Raw genomic sequence first — 7,635 nt, 5'->3', positions numbered from 1 at the left:
GCCTATTTGAGGCCATAGAGAGACTTCTAAAGATGACACACAAGTGAAGAATTCTAAAGGAAGCCTTGTGGTTTCTCCATGTAGATCTCCTCATGACGGTCACCATGAAGAAAAGCACTCTTCACATCCATCTAATGTACTTCCCAATGATTAGTTGCAACAATGGCAAGAACAAGCCGAATGGAATTCATTCGGGCAACTGGCGCAAAAGTCTCAGAGTAGTCAATCCCAAGAACCTAGGAGAATCCTTTAGTGACCAAGTGAGTTCTTTGTTTGTCAATTGACCCATTTGCTATAAATTTTGTTTAATAGATCCACTTACATCAAACAAGTTTTCTTCCCTTAGGAAGAGGGACAAGATCCCAAGTGTTGTTCCTCATCAAGGAACTATACTCTTCCTGCATAGTTGTATCCCACTTAGGAATACCAGAAGCCTCATGAAAGGACTATGGATCTAAGGTAGTAGCAATGAAGACATGTGGAGCATCATGAAATTGTGAACGACTCTGCTTGGTGTCTGATGGATCCCCAACCCAATCACTTGCAGACTGCAAGGTCTGTCTAGCCCAAAGTGGACTAAAAGATGGAGAATTTGGAGGGGAATCATTAACCTCTGAATGATTAATAGGAGAGGAAGGAGGTGAGTTCTCTGAATCACTCTCTACATTGGAAGTGGAGGTAGAAGACTGCTCAGGCAAATCTGGCTCATCAGAAGATCTGTCATATATTCCAAGTGACTCCAATGTCAAAGTAGGAGTTAGAGAAGTGATAGAAAGTGAGCTTGAAGATCCCTCCTCAAACTAAACACTCCTCTCAATGAACAACTCATGTATAGTAGGGTGGATCAACTGATAACCCTTTACACAATCAGAATAACCTACAAATATACAAGGTCTGCTCTGTGGATCCAAGGCCTTGCATTTCTCTGCAGGAATGTAGGCCCATGTAGGAGAGTCAAAAACTCAAAAGTGCTTAACTGATGGTTTCTGACTGCTCCAAGTTTCAAAAAGAGTAACTCCCTTCAAGGCTCGGTGAGGAACACAATTCTGGATATAACAAGCACAATTAATGGCCTTTGCCCAATATTGTGGTGCAAGAGATCTAGAGTGAATCATAAAGTTTGTCATTTCCTTCAAGGATCTATTCTTACATTTAGCAACACTGTTCTGCTAAGGATTTTATGGAACTGAATGTTGTAAATCAATCCCCTCTGAAGTGCAAAATCTTCCAAACTGATGGTTGACATACTCACCACCATTGTTTGTGTACAAAACTTTGATGGCTTTCCCGGATTGCTTCTATACAAAAATTTTGAAGTCCTGAAAATAATCAAATACCTCTAACTTCTATTTGAGAAAGTACACCCAAGTATATTGAGAAAAGTCATCAATGAATGTGAGGGCATATCGGGCCCTGTTGAAAAGAGGATGCTAAAATGGACCAACCAAATCACTGTGAACTAACTCTAGTATCTGTGAAGCTCTCCATGCCTTACTTTTGTCAAACTTTTCCTTAGGATGCTTACCAAGAATGCAACCCTAGAAAACACCACCTGAGAACTGAACCGAAGGTAACCCTATGATCATGCTCTACTAGTTGAGCTTATGCAAATAGCGAAAGTTAAGATGGCCAAACTGCTCATGCCATAATTTACTTACATCATTAGAGCGAGTGAGCAAAAGAGTCTAAGGAGGATTAGGAACAAAGTGAGAAAATAGATAGAGTCATAACCAATGATTTGCTCTCCCAATTGCAACTGTAGAATCACTGTGCAACTCACATATCTCCACTGAATCAAGAGTTAACTCAACTCATTTTCCTGAACCTGTGTAAGTGATCTGGTATACTGATAGGAGATTAGTTGATAATGAGGGTATGCAAAGAACATCATGGAATGTGCCATCCCCCACATCAATAGACCATCTCCCACACACCTAAACAGGAGTGTCATCACCCATCATAATAGAAGGCATAGTACATGGCTCCAAGGAGGCAAGTTCTTCCTTAGATGAAGCCATGTGGTGTGAAGCACTCGAATCAAGAACCCAAGTGGATGGTGAGGAAGCAACTGCAACAAGGGCCTTGCCCTTTCCTTTCCCCTTGCTATTTTCTTTTTCGTTGTTAGATCCTTCATTAGAACTTTGTTTGATAGACTCAGGAACACTGATATTATTCTTCTCAAGAATGTATGTCAAGTGATCAATTTGTTTCTTCAAACATTTATGTTCATCATGACTGGGTCTTTTATAATAGGCACATTTGACCTTTTTTTTCTTAGGCTTATTTCCCTTGGAAGATGGGGTATCAATAGTATTTGATCCTTTTTTCCCTCGCTATTATTTTGTTTCTCATCCTTATTATTGTTGTTACTACTTTGTCCTTTTTGTTCTTTTATGCCTTGGTTGGTAGCCAAGGCATGTGACTTAGAGGACTTAAGAGTGCCCATCTAGATTAGCTTGTCTTATTCTCGAGTGATATTGATAGAAAAATCATCTAAAGATGGCATGGTGAATTGAGTACCAAGTGCACCCTTAGTAGCATAGAAGGTAGAGATGAACACAAAATATTCTGAACTTAGCTTAGAGAGAATACTAAGAATCATTTGTTCATCTTTCTTTTCAATTTCACATTGTTTTAATTGTAGCCTTAGTGATTTCAATTTAGTGTAGAAATCTTGGATTGTGTTGAAATTTCCTAGACTTAAACTAATTAGTTCATTTTCCAACATATGACCCCTCATTGAATCTTGTGTGCCAAATAGTGTTTCTAGCTCTGTCCACATTTCATTTGGTGTATCTAAAGACTCAATGTGAAATAGCAAGTTAGGAGAAACAAACAAACACAATGTTCCATATGCCTCATCACATTTGTTAGACCACTTAGGCTTATCTTCATCTTTATCAGGTTCAATTTCAAGTCCCATAGTTATCCTATTTAATCTAGCTTTCCTTAAATGAATTGTCATGTGTGATTTCCACTCAAAGTAATTGTATGAATTTAGGATGGGCATATTTGTCTGATCCATGATGAAGAAATGTTGAAAAGCGAGAAACCAACCATGACAATGCCCCCCCCCCCCCCCGTCTTTTACTCAATCAAAGAACTCCCCCCAAAGAAATATGATTTGGCACTTTATTTTAGTGCATTTACAACTACCACTAGTAAGAAATATTAAGTGGTCTTGATTTCAATGCATTACAAAATCCTCATGAAGAGCATATGTTGAAAGTGAAACTTGGGCATAATACTCAAAGAAACAAATAATACCACTGCGATCTACTCAAAAAATCATGCACTTTAAAAAAAAGAATTATCTTGATATGAGGTCGTATGAGAAAGTTATGATCCTTTAAAGTTTCCAAAATGAGAATTGTGCAAAGTCACAACTGAGAATCTGCAATTTCTAAAAAAATTATGCATGAAAATCAAACAATGATTGTACTAGTGGATAGAGCACAAAAAAATAGCCAAGATCATAATAAGAATCACTGAAATTGAAGTCCATATGAACAAGAATGAGGAATTTGAAAACTGTGTTCAAATCTGCGACTGCCAACAGAGAGGGGTACGATTGTAGCTTTTTGTGTTCAATTTTGAAAAATATATGAATTTCATACAAAAAAAAAAAAAAAGATGCCCAGATGGTTTTTTGGTGTTTCAAACAAAACCTAGAAAACATTTTTCTTTTTGATGTACAAAAGATGTAGTTGTAGTGTAAATCAGACGCCTTTAGCAATAAAAAATAGCCCCAACAACCAAAAAATGACTCCAGCAACCAAAAGACATCATGAAGAGATTGAATCAGCTACCTAAGTTAATAAATGGCATGTTGGAACCTGCAATATTGATTGAAAACACCAAATATGCAAGTTGGTTATCAAATTTGAGATTGAAACCTTAGTTTTGCAACTTGTATGATGATCTCTGATCTTGGTGAAGTGAAAGCTAAATCTAACTTTCTCAAGCCTCCTGGATGCGTTGGAACAACCATAAATGTTGCCTTTATAACCAGAAATGTTGCAATCACCCAAATTTCATAAAACATGTGTAAACCTTAGAGATAAAAAATATTTTGTCAAACTTTTTTGATTCTCAAGATCATCTGAAGATGCGAGAGAAGAGCATATTGGGATTTTCAAAAACTTACAATAAGATTTATTAGCCCCCCCTAAATCTCTCAAATAAGGAAACTAAAAGCTACTCTTGCACATAGAAAAGCTCTTATACAATGTTAGAATTTGAAAAGATTAATAACCCAAAAACCTAGCGAAAAGAATATATATCTAAACTATGAATACAAATGATACAAAATCAAAATAGCAACACAGAGTTAGTTTCCAAGAGAGTAATGCAAATGTTAGAACAAAATAGCATTAAGAGAATGCAAAAATAAGAATTGCAAATACAAGCCAAGTAGCATGCTTATATAGGCTAAGAAGAGGGAGGAGGTGGCAACATTGACCAATGAGGATCAACCATCTATCAGACTAAAGATAGCAAAATATCTTTCCAAGATAGCTAATAGATGCTCACATGTAGGAAGGTGACACCTCACAACCATTCACCTAATAAGACATGCTTTATTAACCTAATCGAGATTATTAAAAGTGTAGGAAAAACCTAGCACTATAGGGAAAAATAAATAACCTACTACGAAATAAAAGACTACACTAACAATCATATCCCTCACCCAAATAACTTTAATACATAACTTTTCAAATATCTTTCCCCCATGCAAATCTCTTAGCAACACACAAAAAAACTATGATGTCACGTTGGCTTTTGGCTTAGGAAAGGATGGCACATTGAAAAACTAAGAGATTAAATTTAATAGCAATTATGCTTAAGAATATGCCCTTGCTTCATTTATCCTAAAAAAATTCATTTCAAACTCTATGTGTACCTTTTGGAGGAGACAAGACTTGTTGTCTTGGGTCACATGGGGATAACCTTGGGAGCCACCCATGTCATGGGAAAGGGAGTTAGAGGCCAAGTGGCCATGTTGGATTAAATAGTTAGGTTAGTGTAATTGGTTGGTTAGAATATTTAGGTTAGTAAGGTTTAGATTAGAGTTATAATTAGGTTTAGTGATGGTAATAAAGTTATGTTGAGATGTGATGTTTTAGAAATTTAATTTTTATGTTGGTGTTAAATTAATAAGTAGATTTAATTAGTTAGTTATAATGACATGCATAAACGCACTAACAATTTTATTTTTTATAAAAAAAATCTCTTCTAAGGATTAATACTCATCATATCAATTAGTCAAGGCAATAATATGAAATTTCTTTCCAAAATTGATTCATAATAAAATAATGTAGTTCCCATCCATTACCAATTTTCTTTCTCACGTTTGGATCTTAAATTTGCATGATTGTTCTCATCATTATATCAAATTACAATTTGATCGGTGATCGCAATTTTTGACAATTAATAATATCACAGGAAGTTAAATATCAATTCAATTACTTTCAAGCAACATATACAAAAATAGAAATACTAAAAATTTCACATGCAAGAAGATTACTCAATCTTTTCTCTTCTATTAGTCAACCTAGTTCAAGGCTCCATCGGGAAAGAACCAGTAAGAAAACTCGACATCTTTGCCAAATACATCAAAATTTGAATACATTTTTTATTATACATAATGTTACAATTCAATTGAATTCTCTTCTAGGGCTCTCACAAGAGATCTTTACCAATGTCTTCAATGCATCAAAGGAACCATGGGAAAGACAAGAACCAACATGGAAGTAAAACAACATAATAAGATGAACAATTCAAGCATGCATTCCCAACTCGATTTTACACAATAGGTCCAAACATAGAACTTGACTAGGGGGGAGGTGGATTTTCCCAATAGGAGACGTCAATTACCATACCATAACATAACCCTTTCGGGGCTAAAACTTCAAGAACTTTTGTTCTTCTACAAGGCCCTTTCGAGGCTATTTCCACAAGGATATTCATTCCTTTTCATATTCAAGAATTCACAATATCAAACAAGGTATGTGATGACAAGTAGGGGCCCATACACCCTACCCTCTTTCTCTCCTCTCACCATGAGAGGAGACTCTACACCATTGAGGTCCAACTAAGGCCCTTCCCCTGTACATGGCCACTTCTTCCCTATCCAAGGGTGAGTAATGCCAAAACAATCCCCATGAAATCCCCTCAAAAATAAAACCTCAAGACAAGCATAAGAATACATCAAGAACAAGATAAAATCCCTCCAAATCAAACCCAACAAACAAGCAAGCAATACAAAGAACAACTCAATGTCTTATGCATGATTCAAGCATGAACAATGTGAAGAACAAATCCAAAAGAGTGAAGAACTCTTACCTTCACAAAATGTTATGGTAAAATGGTAAGTTGAGAAGAGCTTTTCCCTTTTCTTCCTTCAATCTTCAAACTTTCTCTAAAACTAGAGATTGGGTAACAACCCCAAAAACTTTTCCAAAATGCATCTAAATATGCTCCTAACTCAACAAGACTTTAGGTAACCCCAAGGTGGAGTTTGAGCCACCAACTCATGGGTGAGACAAATCAATTTTCGCAATCAACCAAAAGTAGAGTTTTTGAGTGACCTTAAAAGTCAACCTAAGAGGCTAAGGGGGTGGAAAATACTCTCAACCCATACCCTTGCCCCTAGGATACTTAAATTTAATATTTTTAGGCCTTAAAGACCTAATAAAGACCCACAAAAGCTAGGAAAATTTTAAGACTATAAAACAACCTTCAAAGAAAGACAATGCAAATTAGCACAAATAGCAAGGTGTTTAGTTTCATCTTTCCATTAGGTTTCCCTGTTAAATATCCTGCACGCTAATTGCACACATCAGTAGTTCAAGAAATCACATGCATATATGTAAATTATGTATCAGGAAAATTATGTAAATTTAAAACATCCATCTTTCTAATAATCAATTGTTTATCTCATTCTACTCATATTTTCGACCATTAAATTTGCAAAAATCAAAGTGTTAGTTCTGCATTCATTTACTTCACCATTATACATGTTCATAAAGCATTAAATGATGAAATCAAATATTTGAAAGTAAAGCATCATACATCATAAAATAGCATAATAGTGTTTAGTGCATAAAAAAAAATGTCCCAACATATTGAGTCATGAGTATCAAAATAGTAATGTATCGACTATGCTATGATGGGTCGGGCAAAGCCTCAGATTTAATCATGAAAAATCTCAAGTCAATACAACATACCTTATCCATTAATTTAGATTTAAAAACTAGAATAATCATAGTTAGGTATGCATATACCTATCATCACAAATATCACCAATTAAGGAATACTATACTATTTAGAGCATAAAACTTAATCATCGAGGTATCAATCAACACCCTTACCATAGAGTGAAAAATGCTTTGTATCATCGTTAGAGAAATTTTAATGTTTTAACAGTCGAGATAATGTAGTAGTTCTCAAATCACTGAGTATTAAAACATGGATAAATCAACTGCTCTCAAGGTCAATAGGACATTCACAACATCACACATTACTTTAAATATCCGATTCAATCTCCTATTATGGTTTTAATAGAGGATTCATATTTGATAATTAGATACCAGGAGGGTCCTTACATATAGTTAGTGTTGGTTTATAATTAAA

Source organism: Cupressus sempervirens, chromosome 4 (assembly GCF_028749045.1).
Source record: "Cupressus sempervirens isolate cs-2001-9-10 chromosome 4, ASM2874904v1, whole genome shotgun sequence".
Classification (NCBI taxonomy): domain Eukaryota; kingdom Viridiplantae; phylum Streptophyta; class Pinopsida; order Cupressales; family Cupressaceae; genus Cupressus; species Cupressus sempervirens.
This window is presented reverse-complemented; position numbering follows the sequence as displayed.